Source organism: Hemicordylus capensis, chromosome 5, assembly GCF_027244095.1.
Source record: "Hemicordylus capensis ecotype Gifberg chromosome 5, rHemCap1.1.pri, whole genome shotgun sequence".
Lineage (NCBI taxonomy): Eukaryota > Metazoa > Chordata > Lepidosauria > Squamata > Cordylidae > Hemicordylus > Hemicordylus capensis.
The window spans coordinates 42,047,966-42,073,828 of NC_069661.1; positions in this window are offsets into that span (position 1 = coordinate 42,047,966).

Sequence of the window (25,863 nt, forward strand, 5' to 3'; positions counted from 1 at the left end):
CTTCCAGAGACCGCACGGCCCCCAAACTCCCCAGCCTCGGCCAGCTCTGTGACGGAGCCGGCAGTTGTGTGGGCGGCTGCTGCGGCTGCCCAGAGCAGACTGTCCGCTTGTCTTCAGGGAGAGCGGGCTAAGCCCGGTCTCCCCACAAACCCCCAGTGGCTCTTCACACTAATCGTGTGAAGAGCCTCACTCTGAACTGAGCTATGCAGAAATGTCATCAAGTACAATGTTGTAGTGCATGGGATTCTGGTAAGTATCCTTCTTTATTTATTTACGTAGACCAGGGGTTCCCAGCCTGTGATACTACAGATATTGCTGAACTACAGCTCCCATCACCTCCAGCTACAATTTATTGTGGCTGGGATTGGTGGGAGTTGTAATTGAGCCACATCCAGAGTACCGCAGAACTCCTGACAATTTATAGCCTGCTTTTTAATACTATTGCACTCAAGGTAGCTCACACATTATAAAAGAAAACAACTGCAGCATATATTTTTTAAAAGCAGCTACTATAGAAGACTCCAACAGAGCTATCGTATCTGTGTTTACTTGGGAACAAGCTCCATTGAACTCAGTAGCATTTCAATCCGCGGAAACTTGCATCTAATTGGGTTACATGGCAATTGCATCTGCATATCACACTTCTCATCAACAGTATGAAGAGTAGGCTGCAAAGACTAGAATGCAAAGTTGTTAATTACTCGCAGATGCAGCATTGCGTTTGCTGCTTCATCGATATCACAGCTTTCCATCACAGGGAGTCAGGGGTAATTCTTTTTCCACATTAGCTGGGCTCTGGAGAATGGAAACTGTCACCACTGCCAGATTAGATATGGTGAGTATGTGATGCGCAGTATTCTCTCGTGAAGAAGCAACGATGCTGCTCAACAGATTTTAGTTAACACCTTGGTTCCATCTAATGCTCTACCCCTGAAGCTGCAGAATGGTGTTTTATAGTGTGAGCTGATGCTTGTTTACTCAGTAGTAAGCCCCGTGGACAGCAATTGAATGTTTTCCTAAGTAGACATGCATAAAATTGAAGGGTAATTCTCCTAATTGCTTAGCTTCTACTAATACCTGTAGGTTTAAAGCTTTTCTGGGTCAACAAGTTCTCCCTCCAAAAGACAAAAAGTAGCAAGCACATCCCCCCCCCCCCCGCCCTTGAATCTATCTTCCCAACCCTATAGTAAAAGTGTGGCAAGTCTGTATGTATCTCAGCAATGCATTAAAAATATCTGCCTCAAATGTGGTCTTTGCTTTGTGGGAGGGGTTGCCTCAGTGATAAGAGTGCATACCTTGCATGCAGAAGTCCCCAGGTTTGATCCCTGATATCACCAGGCAGAGGTGCGGAGGAGGACCCCGGCCAGAAAACCATGCAGAATGGAAACCGTCACTACTGCCAACATTGACTCTGCCAGTCAATGTTGGCAATACTGAGCTGAATGGACCATTTGTCTAACTCATTATGAGGCAGTTTCCAATAATACCTGAGTTTGATACATGTAGCAACATGTGTATGGATGAGTGCATTCAAAATAAAAAGCACCTTGAGCGTATATGGCCAAGGAATCATGCTATTCCTGTGGTCTTGCCTCCACCACTGAGACTGACTGGATGAGCAAAAAGGGATGTAGGAATCCCTGCTGTGACAGAGTTCAAAGAAAATGCCAGTGATCGGAGAAGGTCTTTGTGAATTCTGAATACATGACCCTGCTTAAGAACATAATTAAATATTTCTCTGTTGGATCTGTCCAAATTCTGCTTGGTCCAGCATTCTGTCTCCACTGGGATGGGTCTATGAAACTCACAAGCAGGACATGGATGTTTTTGCCATCCCCTGTGGCTCATCCTCGACATCTAGTATTCAGGTTCACATTTCTGTTTATGAAGGTCCTATTTAGCAATCATACCCAACAGCCTTCAGTAGACTGTTAGTCTGTTCTCCATAAATTTGTATAAAACCTTTTCAGCTTCAATAGAGGATTTGGATCAAATAATCATTTGGTCCGGTTAAACTTCTACAGCACACCTGAAAGTTTATCTTCTATATTAACCTGCCCATTTATTCAAATCTGCATAAGATGCCCTCTGGGAGGCCCATTGAAAGTATAGTGTGGGGAAATTATCATATCCAGGGCAAGGCCTTTTCCTGGTTCACATTTAAATGGGAGACTACATGTGTGAGAATGCAAGATATTCCTCTTAGGGGAGGGGACCGCTCTGGGAAAAGTACCTGCATGCTTGCATGCAGAAGGTTCCATGTTCCCTCCCTGGCAACTTCAGGACAGGCCTGAGAAAGACTCCTGCCTACAAGCTGCTTCTGTCTGAGTAGACACTACTGTGCTAGATGGACCAATGGTCTGACTCAGTATAAGGCAGCTTCCTATGTTCCGATAGAGGCACCAAATCTTTGGATCTCCCTCCCAGATGAAGTACAAGAAGTACAGTCTTCCTTTTTCTTGTTATATATAAATCATCATCATCCGAGTTCCTGAGTATGCTTCCATCATAGGCTGCCTCAGTGAGCGAACTTCAATGCTGGGACTTGGGTTTGTAAGAAGGTGCATGTCATATACTGGTGGCACAGAATTTTCAGACACAGGCATCCAGGCCATCTCCGGCATCTTCCCCCCCTTCCATTTTGTTGCTATTGTCAGCAAAAGACTTCTCCTAATATCTGTTCTGAGAAATGGGAATAGGACAAATATCTATTCTGAGAAATGGGAATAGGACAAATGTAACCCAGATTTGGCAACCTTTGCTAAGAAAAATGTTAATAAAACTACAGCATTTCTTCAGGGAACATTTCTTATTCAAATAATGATCAGTTTTATTAAGGTCAGGATTCTTCCCATGCCCTCTAGAACACCCTTAAAACCCATGCCCAATTTTTAAGTCATGTTTTTCTTTCCAAATGGACTGAAGTTATAACTTTATGCCAAGGCAGCAAAAACAGTCTACTGCAGGTGAAACTTTTTTTAAAAAATACTACTTCAGACTCCTGGACTAATTCCACAGTTATAGAGAATGTTCATTTCTTTTAGAATACTCCGAACACCACATGGTGAAAAGGTTCTGCTGTGTACCATAGATACACGTGAGGCTGTTTTGTATAGTCAATGAGTTAATGACAAGCATTGACGAGGCATTGCCTGAAGGGCATTTACTGCTCTGTTACTTGCAATTCTGCATTTAGTCACATTTGCTTAGCAATCTAAATGGCGTTGTTAACTGCTGACAGCAGCAATTTCTAATATGTCTCTGGTATGGGGAATGATTACTTTATGATTTATAACTGACCAAGTGCTTATTCATAACAATGAGTGGAACAAATGTAGTAGTTAAACTAAATGAGAAATGTAGGAAGAAATGGTGCCTGCCAGGCTATCTCTGTGTACTATGACCTTTCAAGGACTATCACCAGGTTGCTTCTCCCCTCCCCGCCCCATCACACTTTTCAAGTACATTAAAGAAGGACAAGGCCGTTGATCTTTATAGGTATACAATGAGTGGGTCAGTTGCACTGTGGCCCTATAAAGACAATCGGGACACACTAACAGACTCAGTCACCCACTGAGGGTGCATCAAAAAAATTAGATACCTCCACAACAGGCAGAAAGCAGATATTTGGTACAGATCTAGTCCAACAGAAAGGAACATAAACTCTAGCAAAAAGGGATGCAAAAAGAGAGTTTGAGGACCATATAGATAGAAGTGTCAAGAGCAACACTTCTGTTTGGGGTAGTCTACAAATATGAAAAACAAACAAACAAACTGGCAAAAGAAGTGCATGGAGACAATAAGAGATATATAAGAGAGTTTGAGGAGCATATAGCTTGAAGTCTCAAGGGGAATAAGAAAAACTTTAAATTTATCCGAAGCAGAAAATCTGCAGGCAGGAGGTTAGACCCTTAGATGATGAGAGTGTGAAAAGGATTATTAAGGAGCATAAGCAGATTACAGAGAAGTTGAATGAGTTATTTGCATCTGTCTTCATGGCAGAGGATACTGGCAATATACCCTCTCCAGAACTGAGTTTTTCAGGCTTGGTGGCTAAAGAACTGCACCAATATGAGGTGACGTGAGAGGATGTTCAAACTGTCTTGAAAAACTAAAAAAATAACAAATTTCCAATGGCAAGATGGCATCCACCCAAGAATTCTGAGGGAATTCAATTGGAAAATTGCTGATGTCCTAGCAAATATATGTAACCTGTCCCTATAGTCAGGCTCTGTAACAGAGGCCTAGAAAGTAGCTAATGTAACTCTGGTTTTCAAAAAAGGATCCAAGAAACTACAGGCCAGTTAGCTGAACTTCTGTGCCAGGTAAATTGATGGAAAGCATACTTAAGGACAAAATTGTTAAACATTTAGAAGAACAGGCCTTGCAGAAGGAGAACCAACATGGCTTCCGCAAGGGCAAGTCTTGTCTCACTAAACTTTTGGAGTTCCTTGAGTGTGTCAACAGGCATATGTTTAAAGGTGATCCAGTAGACATAGTATACTTGGACTTCCAAAAATCTTTTGACAAAGTTCCCCACCAAAGGCTCTTGAGTAAACCTAGCATTCATGGGATAAGGGAACAGGTTCGTGTGTGGATTGGTAATTGGTTGAAGAACAGAAAACAGAGGGTAGGAATAAATGGACAGTTCTCTAAATGGAGGGAAGTAAGAAGTGAGGTCCCCCAGGGATTTGTACTGGAACCAGTACCCTTTAATTTGTTCATAAATGATCTAGAAATTGGGGTAAGCCGCCTTGGGATTTTCTTAATGAAAGGCGGGGTATAAATTTAACAATAAATAAAAATAAAATAAAAGTAAGCAGCAAAGTGGCCAAATTTGCAGATGGCTCTATACTCTTGGTTCATCTTGGTATACTCGCAGTAGGGTCATCCAGCTGCCCAGCTAAAGCAAGCAGGCACTTAAATTGGGCAGCAGATAAGAAGGTACTGGAGGCAGATGGTAACTTTAGTGATGACAAAGGCATCATTTCATACTACACAGGAGAAGGCAATGTAAAGCATTCCTGTATTTTACCAGGAAAACCACGTGAATAGACAAGATAGAATGATTGCCGATGTAGTGCCGGATGATGGGCCCCTCAGGTTGGATGGTACTCGCCATGCTACTGAGGAAGGGCTGAGGCTCTTTCAGAGTACTGATGGTGTTTATAACACAGGTTAAAGCCTTATGGACATCTAGCTGCTGATGTTGCCATGTGAGAAAAGAAAATCCAAAGCTTCAAAGTCAGAATTACAGTGGGTACATGGAACGTAAGAAGCACAAATATGGGAAAGCTCAACATAATGAAAGATGAAATGGTTCATGAATCGGTGACAGATTGACATCTTGGGCATCAGCGAATTAAAATGGATTGGAATTGGACACTTTCAGTCAGAAAATCATACTGTTTAGTATGCAGGACACAAAAAACAAAGAAAGAACGGTGTTGCTTTCATAGTCAGGAATAGAGGTGTGCACGGAACCGTGGAGCTGCAGTCCGGCACTGGGGTGGGGGGTTCCATTAAGGGCGGGGGGGGGCTTTACTTACCCCTCCCACGTTTTCCTAAATACAGCGCCGGAGTTGGGAAAACATGGGAGGGGTAAGTAAAGCCCCGCAGCCCTTAATGGAACCCCCCACCCCAATCCTGCCAAACTGAACCGCCCTGTGTCTGGACCGATCCGGAGGCCTGTAGATTGGCCTCCGGACTGGTCCATGCACATCCCTAGTCAGGAAGGATATAGCAATGACAGTACTTGGGTACAATACACTCAGTGACAGACTAATATCAATTAAATTTCACAGACAGCCCTTTGACATTATAGTTTTTAAGGTCTATGCCCCAATGACTGATGCAGAAGAAGAGGAAGTTGATGAGTTTTATGCTCAAGTTCAGTCTGAAATTGACAGAACATGCAAGCAAGATATGCTGGTGGTGGCTGGAGACTGGAATGCCCAAGTTGGAAATGGTAAGGAGGAAAACACGGTCAGACTGTATGGCCCAGGAAACAGAAATGAAGCAGAACAGCTTGTTAGAGATCCAATGATCTCTTCATTTCTAACGCATTCTTCAAGCAAGTAAAGTGGTGCCTATACTCATGGACATCACCAGATGGAGTACACAGGAATCAAATTGATTACATTATTGGTGCAAGGAGGTGGAAGAGCTCAGTCATAACAGCAAAGATGTGGCCAGGGGCCGATTGTGGATCAGATCATAAAGTACTCATGTGCAAGCTCCAAGCCAAGCTAAAGCAGAAAATCAAAGCTATCCAGTTTCCACAATATTATCTTGAGAATGTACCCAGCATTTTCAGAGAGAACACCAGGAACCGCTTTGAAGTTCTGAACCTCATTGATAGGGAACCAGAGGAACTGTGGGATGAATCAACTAAGTTGTTAAGGACGAATGTGAAAAGAGACTGCCGAAGACCAAGAAACAGAAGAAAGCAAAATGGATGTCAGAATAGACAGTGGAAATTGCCAAGAAGAAGAGAGAAGCCAAAGTCAAAAAAGATAAAGAAATCCAGATAACTGTTAGAAGAAACAAGAAACAGTACTACAGTGACATCTATAAAGACCTTAAGGATGAAAATAGACATGGAAAAACAAGGGAAGTTTTCCAAGAGATCTCTGAGTTCAGAAGGAGGTTCCAACCTTGAATTGGTATGTTAAAGGAAGCCAAAGGACAGATAGTAACTGATTCAGAGAAGATCAAACAGAGATGGAAGATGTGTACTGAAAATTTGTCAACCTCCAAGATACTCTAGAAGATATCCCCTACTTGCAAGAACCTCTAATACGGGATGAAATTAGATCAGCACTTCGGTCATTACCAATTCAGAAGGCTGCAGGAATTGATGGAACAGCTATAGAAAGATGGCAGGCAACAGAAGAAGAATCAGTCAAGGCTCTAACCAAACTATGCCAGCAAATTTGAAGAAAGACACAGTGGCCAACAGACTGGAAGAGGTCAGCATACATCTCAGTACCAAAGAAAGGAGACTTAACATATTGCACAAACCATCACACAATATTCTTAATTTCACGTGCTAGCAAAATAATGTTCAGGATCATCCAATGCAGATTAGAGCTCTACGTGGAAAGGGAAATGCTGGATGTTTACGCTGGTTTCAGAAAATGCTGAGGAAAAAGAGACAGTACTGCTGATGCACACTGGATAACTGAGAAAGCCAAAGAACACCAAAAATAAGTCAGAAAGTCCTTCAATTGTGTCGGCCATGTCAACCAGTGGAATATCCTTAGGAAAATGGGCATTCCAGATAGATGGACTCAATTACAACAGCAATGAATGCACCACTGAGAGAACTAAAAGGCCAAGTTAAAGACAGATAATCTGGAAAGATTCTATCTATGTGGTCACTCAGAGTCGGCACTGACTTAATGGCACTTAATCAATCAATCAATCAATCAATAATATTTAGGGTGGTGAAATCCAAAACAGATTGCGAGGAGCTCCAAAAGGATCTCTCCATATTGGGTGAGTGGGTGACAACATGACAAATGCGGTTCAGTGATAGCAAGTGTAAAGTGATGCATATTGTGGCAAAAAAAATAAACTAACTAAATTCACATAACTAACTGAAGGGGTCTGTTACTGACTGACCAGGAGAGAGATCTTGGGGTCGTGGTTAACCCTAACCCTATCAACACAGTGCACAGCTGAAAGTGTAAACACAGTGTGCGGCAATTGTGGAGAAGCAAATTCCATTCTAGGGATCATTCATTCGTTCATTCATTTATCTATCATATTTATATACTGCCTGATACGTGTAGCTCTAGGCAACATATCCCATTAGGAAGGGGATTGAAAATAAAAATGCTAATATTATAATGCCCTTATACAAATCTATGGTGTGACCACATTTGGAATTTTGCGTACAGTTATGGTCACCGTATCTTAAGAAGGGCATTGTAGAACCGGAAAAGCTGCAGAAGAGGGCAACCAAGATGATCAGGGCCCTGGAACAACTTCCTTATGAGAGAAGGCTACAGCCTCTGGGGCTTTTTAATTTTGAAAATTGGCAACTACAGGGAGACATGATAGAGGTGTATAAAATTATTCATGGAATAGAGAGAGTGGACAGAGATAAATTTTTCACACAAAGCACTAGAACCTACAAAAGGAAGTACTTTTTCATACAGTGCGTAATTAATCTATGGAATTTTCTGCCATGGGATGTGTTGATGGCTACTAGCTTGGATGGCCTGCAGGCCCCATTGAACATGCATGGTGGCCTCCAAAATGGCCACCGCAATGGAGGCAAGGCCCGGAAAGGGCCAAATATTGCCTGAACTGGGTGCTTTTATACATAAGGAAGGCCAGTGGGGTGAGGGGAAACATCTGCGGACGCCCCATGGCCTCGGAGAAGCCCCTCAGAGGGGATAAGTACATATATCTATATCTATCTCTATCTCTATCTCTATCTCTATCTCTATCTCTATCTCTATCTCTATCTCTATCTCTATCTCTATCTCTATCTATATCTATACACACACACACACACATACCCTGATCGGCGGGGGAAGGAGGTGGCTCGACATCGAGACATCAAATTGAACCGGTTCGACATAGAACAGGTTTGGAATCGAACCTGTTTGCACATCCCTATTTCTCACTGCTGCCACACATTGAGTCGAACTTTCAGTGAAGTGTCCATCACACCCCCAAGATCTCTCTCCTGGTCAGTCACTGACAGCTCAGCTCCCATCAGCATATATGAGAAGTTGGCCCAGTATATGGAAGTTTGCCCCAATATGCATCGCTTTATACTTTATTACATTGAACCGCATTTGCCATTTTGTCTCCCACTCCCCTAGTTTGGAGACATCCTTCTGGAGCTCTTCACAATCTGTTTTGGATTTCACTGCCCCACATAGTTTAGTGTTATCTGCAAATTAGTGTCATCTACAAATTTGGCCACTTTGCTGCTTACCCGAATTTCTAGATCATTTATGAACAAGTTAAGGAGCACTGGTCCCAGTACAGATCCCTGGGGGACCCCACTTCTTACTTCCATTGTGAAAACTGTCCATTTATTCCTACCCTCTGTTTCCTGTCCTTCAACCAGTTACCAAACCACACATGAACCTGGCCTCTAATTCGATGACTGCTAAGTTTACTCAACAGCCTTTGGTGGGGAACTTTGAAGGGGGAACATCCGTGGAACCCCCCCCCCGTGGCCCTGGAGAAGCCCCCCAAAGCAGGTAAGTACAAAAAAATTAAAATATATATTTAAAATATATATTTTTGAGCCCCTCCCCCACAAATGGCAGGCAGGGTTTGGTCCGGTGCCTAGCCACCTTAAAACATTTTTGGAAGGATGGTATATAAATTAAATAATTAATAAATAAAAGCTTTTTGGAAATCCAAGCATACTATATCTATCAGATCACCTTTATCCACATGCCTCTTGATGCTCTCAAAGAACTCCAAAAGGTTAGTGAGACAAGACTTGTCCTTTCAGAAGCTATGCTGGTTCTCCTTCAGCAAGGCCCATTCTTCTATGTGTTTAACAATTTTGTCCTTAAGTATGCTTTCCATCAGTTAACCTGGCACAGAAGTTTAGCTAACTGACCTGCCATTTCCTGGATACCCCCATGATCCCTTTTTGAAAATCAGAGTTACATTGGCTGCTTTCCAGTCCTCTGGTACAGAGCCTGACCGTAGGGAAAAGTTACATATTTTTGCTCAATCAGCAATTTCACATTTGAGTTCCTTCAGAACTTCTTTACATACATTCTGTGCATGTATGCATGTAGTCTAAATATACATATTCCACAGAGTATAACATCTCTATGGAGAGGGTACTTAAAGCAAAGATCTATTTCTGTGGCTTTATGTTCCAAATAGAATAGCTAGTGACATATAACTGAAAAATGAGAAAGAAAACTATGCATTTTATTCTAATTCTTTCTTGTTTGTTGTAATGAGCTTCCATGAGAAGAGGGGGGGAGGGAACAGAGGCTACAAGAAAGGTGGCTAAATGCAAAGTGACTGTATGACATGACACTGGTGCATCTTCCATTGATCCTTGAATAATTAGCTGCATCCTCAGTTTGAATATAAAGATTCTGCTAATAGGTTTGGGCATCCCAGATTATCCCCAAGGAGCAAACTCCTCTTCCCACCCTTATAATCCTTAAAAGGGAATAGGGGAAAGTCAATTGATATCAGTCAGAACCACCTAATAAGGCTGATAATCCTGCAGGGAAGACTAGATTCTTTCATGCTGTTTGTGATCATTACACATGCCTCCAACAGCAATTAGCTAGCTATGGGGTAGACCTCTTGATTTTTAACATTTGTTGTTGGTGTTCATTAGTTTCTTTTCCAGTCTCAAACGTTGATGACACTAACCTAAGAATTAAGAAGACATATTGCATACCCTCAAGCCAAAAGTTTTCAAAAGTATGAAGAAACCCATATTGACACAAATCTTTTCCCCTCTCCTGAAGCAGAGAGAGAAAGAGAGAGAGAGACTCTTTACTGTTGCTTTTATTACCTTCCCAGTTGGCCTTTGCTTTGTGTGATCCTTTCTCTAAAAGAACATGCTCCTTAATGAAGCTTACATAATTTTGGTTTCTGTGCCTGTGTTTGCTTGTGCTAACGTTGCAAATGTTTGTTGTAGATTAAAGCTAGAACAAATGCCCTGCAGGGGAATACTATTGTTTATCCTGTATTGTACATATATACCTTTCTTTGTACATTTGCTCATATATCCAGAGGCAGAGCTGTCTTGGAAGGCAGTGGCAGTGAAGACTAACCAATGAGAGCTTCTTCCTACAATGGTTGTATGATCCTGGTCAGCAACTATTTTTACAGCGGAGGGCGTGTATGTCATTTTGAGCTGTGCTAAACTCCAGCAGGTAGTTATGCATTGATTTCTTTTTATCTGTCCGTGTGGTCATTATAGTTAATCAATTATCTTGATGATGTGCAATACTATGCTTGTTTATTCAGAAATGAGTTTCTCTGTGTTCATATAGGAACATCTGAAGCCGCCTTATTTTGGTCCATCTAACTCAGTATTGTCAACACTGATTGGCAATGGCTCTCCAGAGTTTTAGAGAAGGATCTTTCCCAGCCCTTCCTGGAGATGTCAGGGACTGCAACTGGAACCTTTTGCATTCTAAGCAAGTGCTCTACTACTAAGCTATAGCCCCACAACATGTTTCACCTTAGTAAGTGCATGTGGACTGCAATCTCAATGACCTCATCTGATTGATTGATTGATTGATTGATTAAGTGCCATCAAGTCGGTGTCGACTCTTAATGACCACATAGATAGATTCTCTCCAGGATGATCTGTCTTTAACTTGGCCTTCAATGTCTCTCAGTGGTACATTCATTGCTGTCGTAATCTAGTCCAGCCACTTTGCTGCTGGTCATCCTCTTCTTCTCTTTCGATTAACTTTCCCCAGCATTGTGGACTTATCAAGGGAGCTGGGTTTTCGCATAATGTGTCCAAAGTATGATAGTTTGAGCCTAGTCATTTGTGCCTTGAGTGAATACTCTGGATTGATTTGTTCTGTGATCCATTTGTTTGTTTTCCTGGCTGCCCATGGAAAGACTGTCAAAAGTCTTCTCCAGTGTCAAAGTTCAAAAGTGTCAATATGTTTTCTGTATTGCTTCTTCAAACTCTAGCTTTCTAATCCATATAGTGTCATGGGAAAAACCATTGTGCAAACGATTCTAAACTTTTTAGGTATAGACACATCACAGCATCTAAATATCCTTTCCAAGGCCTTCATTGCAACCCTACCAAGTGCTAATCTGCAGTGTATTTCTTTACTGCTGGATCCTTTACCGTTGATGGTCGATCAGAAAAGGCAGAAGCTACCCACCACCTCAATGTCTTCATTATCAGTTCTGAAGCTAGTTGCTGTGCCCATGGTCATTAGTTTAATTTTCTTCACATTTAGTCGCAGTCCCATTGTTTTACTGTGTTCCTTGACTTTCATTACTAGAGCTTGCAGATCATCCGCATTCAGATGATCAGAGTGGTGTCATCAGAGTAGCCCAGGTTAATGATGTTTCTTTCTCCAGCTTTAAAACCACACTCATCTTCTTTCAATCCAGCTTCTCTCAGCATATGTTCAGCATATAAATTGAATAAATAAGGATAAAGTCTTACTCCTTTGACCTGTAATGCCAGCCAACCATAATTTTTCTTATTTTCTGTTTGCTTCTCCTCTTTTTAAAATGTTATGTATTTATTTTCTTTCTCTGACCTGGCACACAACCAATGTTATGTAAGTAATGTGCCTTCTTTCAAGAACAATTTATGATCCAAGATCCACCATTCACAAACATTTCTGTGGCAGATATTTTATCAAAATCTTCTGCTCTCTCTTGCCTATTTAACCGTTCTCAGATCATCCTGCCGTGATGAAACAGTCCATGTCACTTGCTAGGTTTCTGTCTTCAAGGGATGTAAATGACAGCATTGAGACAGATGTTTCACTGAATCCATGAAGAATCAGATGTCTTGCTCTTGGGGCAATTTCTGCTTGAGTTAAATAGTCTCTACACTCCAGCTTGAGGTTCTGTCAAGTGTTAGCAACCTACATTTTATATGAATTTTCAATTGTCAAAAATGATTTGGCACCACATATAGTTGTGGAGAAATGGCAAGGCTGCATTTCCAGGAAGAATTGGCATGGCCATTTTTCTTACGGTTGTCTGGGCTGATGTTACTGATCTGGGGGGTGGAGTAAACATGCAAGTCTATCTATCTATCTATCTATCTATCTATCTATCTATCATATTTGTGACCGCCCCAAACTTTCATCTCTGAGATTAAATAGTTTTAATCATTTTTGAATTGTTTTTATATTGTTTTAGCATTGTTTTAATTGTAGGTTTTATGTCTTTTAAAAAGTTGTTGTACCCAGCCTCTGGATGGGGCAGTTTATAAATGTAATGAATGAATGAATGAATGAATGAATGAATGAATGAATGAATAAATAAAATAATAAAACCAGTTAAAAACATATACAAAAAACTTAAAACAATTTAACAATTTAAAAATAAACCATAGATTAAAACCTTAAAAAAAATTAGGAAGCTGAGAAAGCTTGGATGAAAAGATGGGTTTTCAGGTGTTTTTTGAAAATTGCCAGAGATGGGGAGGATCGTATCTCAGCAGGAAGCACATTCCACAATCTTGGGGCAGCAGCTGAGAAGGCCCATCTCTGTCAAATGAGTTGGCGGTAACTGTATATGGACCTCCTCAGCAGAGGCGTAACTAGGGAAAATGGCGCCTGGGGCAAGCACTGAAATTGCACCCCCCCGCGCCCCCAACATACTACATTATACTTAGGTTTTTCCTCACAAGCGCCCGCTGCTGCCGCCATGCCAGGCCACTGACTGGCTGCCAGGCGCCAGCAAAGCAATGGGGGGGGGCGCGGGCGGCGCAGAAGGGACCACTCGTGGGGGAGGGGGCGCTGACGTGCTCCCTTGACTGCTGCAGCGCTGCTGCACTGAGCAGGAAACATTTGTATTAACAAAATTTTTAAAAAAATTTTAAAATTTTTTTTGTCATGGCGGCGCCCCCCATGTGACCAGAAAAGATGGCGCCTGGGGCACGTGCCCCCCCTGCCCCCCCTATAGTTACGCCTCTGCTCCTCAGATGACCTCAGTGGGCGGTGGGGCTTGTAGTGAAGAAGACGCCCTCTTAGATACCCAGGGCCTAAGCCATTTAGGGCTTTATAAATTATAACTAGCACTTTGTATTTTGTCCAGAAACCTATTGGCAACCAGTGTAACTCTATCAGGAAAGGAGTAACATGGTTTCTAAGAGATGACCCAGAGACCAAGCTGGCTGCCACATTCTGAACCAACTGAAGTTTCTGGACTACATACAAAGGCAGTCCCACATAGAGCGCATTGCAGAAGTCAAGTCTGGAGGTCACCAACAGATGTACCACTGTTTTGAGGTCATTGATCTGGAGAAATGGGCGCAGCTGGTGTATCAGCCGGAGCTGATAGAAAGCACCCTTGGTCACCACCTTAACCTGAGAAACCAGGGAGAGGTGTGAATCCAGTAGTACTCCCAGACTGTGAACCTGTTCCTTTTGGGGAAGTATGACTCCATCTAGAACAGGTAGATCAAAATAACCTCTTGAGTTCTGACCCCGCTCAATAAGTACCTCCATCTTATCTGGATTCAGCTTGTTTATTCTCCCTCATCCAGCCCACTACTGCTTCCAGGCAGGCATTTAGGGAGGACATGCCAGCTCCTGAAGAAGTTGACATGGAGAAGTATGGGTGTACTGGTAATACCCAGGTTCAAATCCCTGATGATCTCTCCCAACGGTTTCATGTAGATGTTAAAAAGGACTGGAGAAAGTACAGAGCCTTTCTCAGTTTGTCAGATATCAGTTGCTACATTTTGACATGAAGGTGGTGAAGTCACCTTCATGACAAAAATACAAAGGAAAATTCAGAGAAGCAAAAAAGAAAGTAAGTAGACAAATATATAAAATAAAGCCAAGACCATGGGAAATCTTGAACCTAGCAGGGCATACCCCACAATTTGGTTCTATGCAGCCTAATTTTAGGGAAGTTTGCATCTGAAATGTGCTGCTGCTCCTTATCCCGAAATTAACACAATTTCAATAGCACATTATTAAAAAGTGATGTAAAAGAGATGAGTTGGTGAGTCGGTGTTATAATACTTGGTGTCTATTTTTCCTCCCCTTGGTGTGAATATCCGCCTTCAAGCAAACTATAATTTCAGAGATTTGAAATGGCATGTTATAATTAGTCTACCAAACTGTCTCAGATTTTCACTGTATACATGTTTCTTCTGAGAAGATGAAAAGTGCAAGGCTTCAGTGTAACATAATGTGTTAGAGAGAAGGCATTATAAACTAATCCTTTAAGACCTGTTTCAAAAGGAAAGGAAACAAGGGGAGAAGTATTTATGTTTCCTTTGAGTGACTGAGCATGGAGATATAGATTGTAGCGGTGTAAGCAACTGGTTTGATTCAAACTAGGTTAGACTCAAACCAGGCCACTTTGACTGGTTCAGACTTGAACTGGACTGCCCCCCCAAAAGAGGGGGCAGGTTGGGTTTGAACTGAACGGAGCCTGGCTCAAATTGAACCAGTTCAAACCAGTTCAATCATTCAACCACATGGTGGCTGCCATTTCGTCTGGTGTGTTTACAAGCTTTCACCCTTGCTGATTGGCTAACGATCTCTGTTCTCCTGGTGGGCTTGTTATCATTCATATCAGAGTATTGTCAGGTCCACTCTGCCCCCATTAGCAGCGGGGGGAGATGAGGGGGGCATAAAGAAGGGAATTTCCAAGTTTATTTAAAGCCAGGCAGTGCTTGCTTGGCTTCACTCTGCCTCTAGAGTCTGGAGAAAGAAAGATTGCCGCCTTGCCTTGCTATGTGCCTTGCTCTGTTTCTTCCTTGCTTTTGCTGGACCCCCCGCTCTGCTGGAACACCACAGTCAGCTCATCTTGGCCAGCCACCAGATGTGACACAGTCTGCCTGTTAGCGCTGCTGACACACACAAGAATGCACGTGCGCACCCTGCCACTCAGGATGATGACTGATTGGTGCCCCGAAACCCAGCACCAATCGGAGGTCATGGTGGAGCAGGCAGGAGGGTGATTTTTTTTATGTTACTGTTAAATTATTGTGTGTTATTGCTAATCTTTCCTCCTCAAGCAACACAGTCAGACACACACGCACAGCCTATGATGATTAGGTGGACTGGTGCCCTGACATGTGTCAGCCAGGCAGACTGTCGGCACAACCGGGGGCCCAGCCAATATTTGGAGGCCAACTTATTATCCAGACCCAAAGAGAAGAAAGAAGGCTTATTGTCAGGGAAGTATGTGGTTTTCTTTTATTAGCACTGTTTATAATATGCTTGCAGTCCTATTGCTGACTTGGTTTTGTTGGTACTCAGATGGAGAAAGGCCGAACGTTGGGTTCCCACCTTATCCGAGTTGTGGTGGTTGGCTTTGTTTGTGAGATGAGTCAGTGTGAAATGGACAGTGGCAGCTTTGAGTGTGAGATTCCTTGTTGACTGCTGAGAGCTCCATGTCTGGCTTGTACTTCACTAACTGCTGCAGAGGCTCTGCTCTGCTATCTGATTCTACATTGTCATTTAGGGGTGTGCAATTCGGGTATTCGGTGATTCGGTTTGGGACCCGAACCGAATCACCCCTGTTCTGTTTTGTGCCCGAATATGGGCCACCCAAATCACCCTTGATTCGGTTCAGATTCAGATTTAATCAGAATCTGAATCTGAATCGATTCGGGGGGGAAAGGGGGACCAGGGGCAAAATTTTGGGGTGGGGTGGTAGTGCCCAATGGGTGGAGTCTACCACCCCAAATTCAGGGGAATTGGGCAAAGGGCTGATTTTGGGGAATTTTTGAAGTTATAGTGACTTTGGGGCGGTTCGGGGGCATAGCATGGGATCTGGGCAAAAGGAGTGGGGTGGGGTGGTAGTGCCTAATGGGTGCAGGCTACCACCCCATTTCAGGGGTATTGGGCAAAGGGCTGATTTTTGGGAAATTTCTGAAGTTTTCATGTCTTTGGGGCAGATTGGGGCAGATTGGGGCAGATTGGGCAGAAAGTGGGGCCTGGGGCAGAATAGTGGAGTGGGGTGGTAGTGCCTAATGGGTGGAGGTGTGAATTCTCATTCTATCATAGCAAATGAGATTTTTTTCAATTAAACAACTCTCATGACCCCACTTTCACTTTCACACTCTCAATTACTATGAATATGAGGAAGTAATCAATTTAGCACACTTCACCTTATGAAGACAAACCTCATAAATTCACCAAAATTCACCCCTCTCCCAATCACTCTGAAATTGGGGACGGGTGGTAGCCTCCACCCATTAGGCACTATCTACCAGCCCACCCCACTCCTTTGGGGCAGATCCACTTTCTGCCCCCAATCTGCCCCAAAGACACCCAAACTTCAAAAATTCTCAAAAAATCAGCGCTTTTTCCAATCCCCCTGAAATTGGGGTGGTAGCCCCCACCCATTAGGCACTACCACCCCACCCCACTATTCTGCCCCAGGCTCCACTTTCTGCCCCAATCTGCCCCAATCTGCCCCAAAGACATGAAAACTTCAGAAATTTCCCAAAAATCAGCCCTTTGCCCAATCCCCCTGAAATTGGGGTGGTAGCCTGCACCCATTAGGCACTACCACCCCACCCCACTCTTTTTGGCCAGATCCCATGCTATGCCCCCAAACTGCCCCAAAGTCACTAAAACTTCAAAAAATCCCCCCAAATCAACCATGAACCGAATCACCCAAATTTTTCAGGCACAAAATTCAGGTGATTTGGCTCGGGCCCGAAAAATATCGGGGGACATCGGGGGTGATTCGGTTCGGCCCCGAATCACCCGAAATTGCTTGTTTCGGGCACAGATTGTTCTGTGCCCGAAATCTTTTGCACATCCCTATTGTCATTGATGCACTACTCTTATGTGGCTGGGAGTTGCTCTCTGGTGGTCTGCTCTGTCTGCAATCTGCATTCTGCATTACAAGGTCAGGTGTACTCAGTCAAAATGTGGCTGATGCTGATGAGGTTGTTCTAGCTGAGCTCAGCTGCTGTTGCAATGGAGTCATAACTCTGTGTGTGTGTGTCAGTGTGCGAGAGAGCAACTTGTGCCAATGCAGTGTGGCTACCTGGCACTGTGGTTGGCAGAGTCTGGGTCAGTGATTCTTTTTTGGACTGTGTTTTGCATACGATATGTTGTGTTCTGTGCCGGGAGATTGCCTTTTTGCACTTTTTGTAATGGGTTGTTTCATCCACAAGGGGTACTCAAACCACCCCATACCATGATTCCCCAGGGGTAGTGCCTAGGGACACCATAGCTGGGAATTCCTCTCCTGTTAACCATCTATCTGCTGATGTTCCTGTGGATGTGGATATGTTGAAATTGGCACACATGGCTTTACAAGAAAATGGCCAAATTGAGGAAGACGATTGGGCGGGCTTGGCAAACGACCCCCATTTCTGTGCAATTTTTTCTTTGCTAGATTCTAAACAGCACTCTTCTCCTGTTAAAGCTTTAAAAAAGACTGGTGCTAGGCCTCTCCCGGATGACAACAATAATGGTCCTTCATTCCCAACTTTTAAGGATGCTACCGCTAACGCTGTTGATACCGCAAGTGCCTCACCTTCCCCTTCTCCTGCTACCCCAAGAATTACAGAAGACCCTTTTATTCTCTCCTCTGATGATGACACAAGTCTGATTTGTATTTCAACTATTCCATCTCCTCAAGATGATCTTATCTCTACTTGCAGATTATCTGCACCAACCAATATCCCCAACTGCTCTTTGTTGCCAGAACCCCTGGCCACTGATGCCACACTATGTGAACCTGAAACTAACTCTACTCCTGCGGCTACCCTGATTCCAACTGATTGACTTTTGGCTGGGCCAGAACAGATATCGATCTTAGCATGGAATATTGGCGGTTGGAACAGCAAACGTCGTGACCCGGACTTTTCAACTTTTGTCTCCCACTTTGACATTTTGATGATCCAAGAAACTTGGTTAACAGGATATCTTTTTCTCCCTGGTTATACACCTTTTCTACTACTGCCAAGGCTAAGGGGGGCAGGGGTAGACCGAAGGGTGGTCTTGCGGTCCTTGTATCTACATCCCTGCAATGCAAATTGACTTACCTTGGCTCCCTTGACCCATATGCATTAGCTGTTCTACTTACTTTGGGGGTTTTCAATTTAGTGCTGATAAACATCTATATCCCTCCTTTAGGTTCACACTCTCGTGTTAGGGGGATATGGCTAAATTTAGAAGCATTCATTACTGATATCCAGATTTCACAGCATAATTTACATTATGTACTGGCGGGAGACTTCAATGCTCGCATTGGCTTGGATGATCGAGTTCTTTATTCCAAATTTCACTGTTCCCCTCCAACTGTAGAACCTCCATTCCCTTTATTCGTCAGACGCTCTAAAGATTCTAGAGCTAATGCTTCTGGTTTAACCTTACTTCAGTCATTTAATAAGTTGGATTTGCACTGTCTTAATTGAGTGTTTCACACTGATTTTCCCACAGAGTTTACACACTGGGTGGGAGCTAGACCTTCCCTAATTGACTATGTGGCTATTTCTCATGGTTTGGCCTCAGCTGTTAAGAATTTTCAAGTTGTTAATCGACCAGAGAGCTATCATTTCCCCCTGCTTCTGAATATTAGTTGGGAAGGCCTTGTTAGGTTAGACTGCAGACAAGACCTTTGCAGGAATGATGGACCTATACTCCAGCGAGTGAGATGGTCTCCTTTCCTGCTTAACCAAGTAAGCTTGTTCCTAAATTCTCAGGATGCCATCTCTCTGCGAGATGCCCTAGTTGGGAAAGGATTACAGATTTTCTCTCCAGCTATCTTAGATCTTTATGATAGCCTAATTAGCCTCCTTTCACCCATGCTCACCAACTCCTGTCCACCAGCTAGTCAGCGCCATAAAACCCCCTCCCGTCCATGGTTTGATTCTGAGTGTCGCGCTGCCAAGAGGGCCCTCATTCAGCCCTTTAAATCCCATGCTGAAGGTGCCTCTGCATTCAGCTCGCAGGATTTACTTAATCTGAGGCATCAATATAAGAAATTGTTGAAATCTAAGAAATTTCAATTTACTAAAGCAAAATGGTCTGAACTAATTGATGCGGCTAAATCAAGGAATCAAACAAGGTTCTGGCGACTGATCTCGTCTCCTCACGTGAGAGCTCCCTCCTCGCCGACCTTTATTGTTCCTGCGGAATCATGGGAGCGTCATTTCCACAAACTCTACAGTCAAACTGATCCCACAGAAGCTAAGTTAGAATTAAATACCTCTGACCTTTCCTATTGGAACCCAGTTACATGTTCAGAAATTGAGGCCCTTGTTAAACAAACTAAACCCGGTAAAGCTCCCGGGATTGACCGCATCATTATTGAGATTATACGCACTAACTTAGAATGGTGGGCCCCTGTTCTTGCGTCATTATTCTCATTTATCGATAACACTGCGAAAATTCCTCAGGATTGGGGGGTTGATTTAATTATCCCTATTTATAAAAAAGGAAGCAGACAAGATCCCGCAAATTACCGCCCAATTAGCCTCTTGAGCATTATTTCTAAATTATATGCGAAACATCTCCTGACAAAACTGGCTGACTGGATTGATGCCTATAACATCCTGGCTCCTGAACAAGCCAGATTTCGCGAAGGCCGATCGACCATTGAGCAGGCTTTTATACTCCAACACCTGGCTGAGAAATATACTTGCAAACCTGGCTCTGCCCTCTATGCGGCATTTATTGACTTAAAATCTGCTTTTGACTCCATCTCTAGGGGCCGCCTTTGGGTTGTTGAGGGATTTATCCATAGATAAGCGTCTCCTATTATTAATTTATAAGCTACATGAAAATACATCCCTAAGAGTTCATTGTAGTGCACGGGGTCACTTATCTGCTGAAATCCCCACACATAGAGGAGTCAGACAAGAGTGTATTTTAGCCCCCATTTTGTTTAACATCTATATTAACTCCATAGTAACTCATATGAATGCTCCTTCTATTTATCTGCCCAAACTGGCTCATAAACATATATCAATTTTGCTGTATGCTGATGACATGGTTCTCCTGTCACTGACTCCAGTCGGCCTAATAGCAATAGCAATAGCAATAGCACTTACATTTATATACCGCTCTATAGCTGGAAGCTCTCTAAGCGGTTTACAATGATTTAGCATATTGCCCCCCAACATTCTGGGTACTCATTTTACCAACCTCGGAAGGATGGAAGGCTGAGTCAACCTTGAGCCCCTTGGTCAGGATCGAACTTGCAACCTTCTGGTTACAGGGCGGCAGTTTTACCACTGCGCCACCAGGGGCTCCTAAGGCAGGCCTAAGGCAGGCACTTGCATCACTTAGCTTTTTTGTGTGCAGAGGAGGCCACTGAGGTAAACTACCAGAAAACTAAAGTACTGGTATTTGCCAAATGCCCCAAGCCCCATGTATGGAAAATAAATGGCCAATTAATAGAACAAGTCAAAATATTTAAATACCTTGGCATAGTCTTCCATGCTTCGGGAGGCCGTCAGGCCCACCTGAATTACACCATACAGAAAGCCCAGCATTCGGCCAACTCAATTAGATCTTTTTATTTCACTACGGGCGCTGCATATATACCTGCTGCTATTAAACTTTTTGCAGCTAAAGTACACCCACAGCTTACGTGTGGTGCACAATTGGGCCCTTTCTGCAATTTTTCACCTCTGGAGGCCATTCAGACAAAATTTCTTAGATCCATCTTCCAGGTCCCAAATAGTGTCTCAAATGCCGCTATTAGACGGGAGGCAGGCCTCTATACTTTGGAATCGGTTTATTGGAAATGTATTTTCCTATTCTGGTTAAAATTGAAGTTCTCACAAGCAGGATTAGTCCCTCTTACTATGACCGACTCCTTTGATTCGAGATGGAAACGGTCGCTTAAAATAAAATCTCAACTTTATGGGATCCCACTTGAAGAACTTGTTAGGATGGGCTCTACTACAGCTATGAAGGTTATTAAACAGCGAATAATAGATACTGACCTACAGGTTGAAGCCTCCAAAATACCTAGAGGTTTGTATATAGGTAACCAGCTTTACAATCTTAAGCCTGCTGATTACCTAAGTAACATAACTTTTCCTAAATTTAGGTGTGCCTTGACCCTTGCACGTCTTAACGCTCTTCCAACATCTGTGCTTAAGGGAAGGTTCAAGGGGATTCCTTATGTTTTGTACCTCTGCCCCTGTGGCTCAGGTGCTATTGAGTCGACTGCACATTTTATTCTCTACTGTGACCTCTACAGGGATGCCCGTTTAGATTTTATTTCACCCTTGCTGAAGCCTTTTCCTGGCCGCTCAGATGACTTTTATCTTGATTTATTACTGTCTAAATTTGATAGTATGAGTACTAACTCTGTGGCTAAGTTTTGTTATATTGCTTGCAAGTTGCGTATTACCATTTTATGATGTCTTACTCTCTCCTTTTTTTGTTTGTTTTTTGTTCTGGTCATTGATCGAAATAAAAGCTGATTCTGATTCTGATGGGTTGGGTGGTAGGGCATGATGGGTACTACCTATCACCCAACCCACAATCAATTGGGCAATCCAATGATTTTTAATGAATTATTTATTTATTTATTTCCTTGTTCAATTGGTCAACCTTCAGTTAGGGTTGTCCTACTGACCCAGAAAACATTGACAAACTCATTAATGACCAGCCAATTGCCCAATTGTTTTCTGGGTTGGGTGGTAAGTAGTCCCTATGGGGTGGTTCAAATAATGAGGTGGTTCATTATTCCCTATGGTCAAACTGGTTCAAACCAGTTTGAATTTGGTCTGAATTTGAACTGGACTAGCAGTTGGTTCAATTAAACTGGTTCTTGAACCCTTGGCCCAGTTCGAATTCCATTCGAATTCAAACCCAACCACAGAAACCAGTTTTGTGCGCACCCCTAATATTATGCCTTCCCAATATATATATATTTTTAAATATACAAGCAGGGCATAAGTGGAGGGAAAGACACCCTGACAGAGGCAGCATATCCACAGAGAGAAAGCTGGGTAGTTCCCATACCCCAGACTACAACCCTAGTTCCAAATCTCTTAGATAACCTTACTTCTCTCCTGTGCCTTTGTGCATTCAAATGGCAAAATTCCATTTTCTCTCACACACACATAATCTGCAAAGCAGAGGTACAAGTGAATTGCCCACTCAGGGAAGACACACAGACATCAACAGAGCATTAAGCGTCTTCTGTCAGATTCATGATTCTTATCAAGTGACCATTAAGGCAAAACACAGATTCATAGTCCTAATCACAGTTGTCTGATGGCCAGATTTACAACACTATGCTGGAATGGTTCGAATATGAACGTACCCAGTTAGCAACTTCTAGTTCAACTTCCAGGTCCTTCCCACAGTTTGGGCTCGGCTCATAATTTGTTTTGCTTCAGTATGAGCCACTGTTGTAACTCCTTCCTTCTATTTCCCACTGAAGATTATGAGGTGGTGGTAACAATATGAAGGATTACTGCTGTGGCCTTATTAGTAAGGAGTACATGCTGACTACAGAAGCACCAAGACTCCTGGGAAACTAGGAATCCCAGGAGCCCAGTGAAGCTATGAGGCTGTTCACATGAGCAAAGATTCCTGGGTAAGAGGAGGTTAACCCAGGAATCTGTGGTCATCCAGGGCACAGGGAGCCCTCCCAGCCCAGCAGTTCCAAACCTGGGTAGCCCAGATCCATAAATGTGAGGTAGCACACAAAGAGAGCCATCCTACCTTTTTAATTGGTTTATTTGTGACACCATCACATTTTGAATTGCGCTGCAGCAGTCAAGGGAGCGCGTCGGTGCCCCCTTCCCCATGAGCGGTCCCTTCCGTGCCGCCCGCGCCGCCCCCCCCCCATTGCTTTGCTGGCGCCTGGCGGCCAGTCAGTGGCCTGGCTTGGCGGCGGCGGCGGGCACTTGTGAGGAAAAACCTAAGTATAATGTAGTATGTTGGGGGGGCGGGGGGCACGGGGGGCGCCATTTCAATGCTTGCCCCGGGCGCCGTTTTCCCTAGTTACGCCTCTGCACAAATAATTTCATTCATTCATTCATTCATTCAACTAACATGTTTGTGTACTGCCCAAAACTTAAGTCTCTGGGCAGTTTACAATAACACAATACAAATTAGTCATTACAACAAATGATGTTAAAACATCACAATAATTTAAAATTTAAAACAATGTTAAAACTATTAAAACAAACTATTAAAACAGTATCAAATTAAAAGCCTGGGTGAACAAATGTGTCTTGACTGCCTTTTTAAATGATTTCAGAGATGGAGAGGCTCTTATTTCAACAGGGAGAACATTCCACAGCCTTGGAGCAGCAGCGGAGAAGGCCAATCCCTGAGTAGCCACTAGATGAGCTGGTGGCAACTGTAGACAGACCTCTCCTGATGATCTCAATGGGTGGTGGGGCTCATGGGGAAGAAAATGTTCTCATAATGTGTGGATATAGGGACCAAATGGAATAAACCAATTATTCCAGAGGTTGGCAATGAGTTGCTCTCCAGATGTTGCTGACCTACAGCTCCCATCATTCCCATTTGTAATAAATTATGGCTTGGGGTGACAGAGTTGTAGTTCAATAACAGCTAGAGATCCCAACATTGCCTACCCCTGAATTACCCTGTTGTTTCCTATATGAACAACATTTTTCTCATTGATATTCACATTGGAAGCTGAGCATCATTCATGTGTGCAGGAAGCATCACTCTGCCAGCACAACATGGGAAGAAGCGCCCCAATGATGCATGGATTGGTTTTATGATCTAATAAACATATATAATTTGGTTTCAGTCGCTTTGATGACATACGTATTGGTGGGTTGCAATTTGTGTTGCTTTTGAAAAACATTATTTATAAATAAATTATTATTGTAGAGTGAGCTATTATGGATCCTAGTTCTGAGCTTATAGGCAGAGGGTTTGGATCAATATGGGGAAAAGCTGTGGGAAGTTTACCCCATGCTACAGTAGTAAAATGAAGTGGTCCTCACTACTCTTGCACTTAAAAAAGAAATCTAGGAGATGCTTTGTATATTGCTAGAAGTGAAGTGGCTGTATTTATTATGACAATACAGCAGATCCTTAATCTGTGCAGCAAAGCAACAAATATTATAGATCTATGCTCAGTCCAGCTGCCTGAAATCTTATCAAAAAGGATTAGTGGTTTTCTAAGAGATTGAACATGTTTGCATTCACTCATGTATATCCTGTTGATATTTTCTCTTTTACAAAGGTTAATGATTTTCGAGCTCATCCTATAGAATCATGTTGCACACAGCTAATAATTAAAGTATGACACAGTATCAACAGCTTTTCAAATAAACAAGACTACTCTCATGAGAGAAGTAGAACATTGCAATTATGGGAAATCTTAAGTTATAGCCTTTCCTTCATGTACCTCCCCAAAATTTGTGGAGAATGTGGGCAGAGTGGGTGAAGCCAATGTTAAACTTGCTGGTGTCTATGTGGTCCCTCCTAACAGAATGTGGCCCCTCCTACACACCGCATCAGGATGTGTATGACTGCCCCAGTTTTCTGCTCCACCACAATCTTCTAAGGGGCTCTCCTAAGGGGCTTTAGAAGGCTTCATTTAATGTAAAGTACTGTAAGAGGTGATACCCACAGTTAATGTAAAATACTTCATCTGATGAAGTTCTTCAGTTAATGTAAAGTATATTTATTTATTTATTTGATTTATTTATATACCGCCCTTCCAAAATGGCTCAGGGCAGTTCATGATGAAGTACTTCATGATGACCTGTGTTGAGGCCTTGAATGTTTGCAAGCTAATGTGCCTATGTCCAAGCTTAGCCAAAACACATTTGGAACTCCATTGGGAACAGATTTGCAATTGGGTCCTCAGATTTTGTTGGACTAAAACTCCGATCATCCCTAGCCACAAGCTGTTGTAGCTGGGTATGATGTAGTTCAACAACATCAGGGGACTCAAGGTTGAGAACTATTGCCACAGGGGGAATAACTGCGAGTAGTGACATGGAGTAAGGAAAGGGTTAAGCACCTCTCCTACTCACGGATTCTCTGATCCTGAGCCTGGTTGCCCCTGTGGAAATGTATTTTCTGGTTTAAGATAGGTTTTTGGGATGAGATGCATTACAAGCATCTATAGTTAATATCTAGTTTGGTCAAGCATTGGCTGCTGTTGCTCCCACTTCTATTGATCAACTGGATTTGGACTCTTGCCTACATTCCCACTTGCTGCATTGTTTGGAGCTGGTTGAGA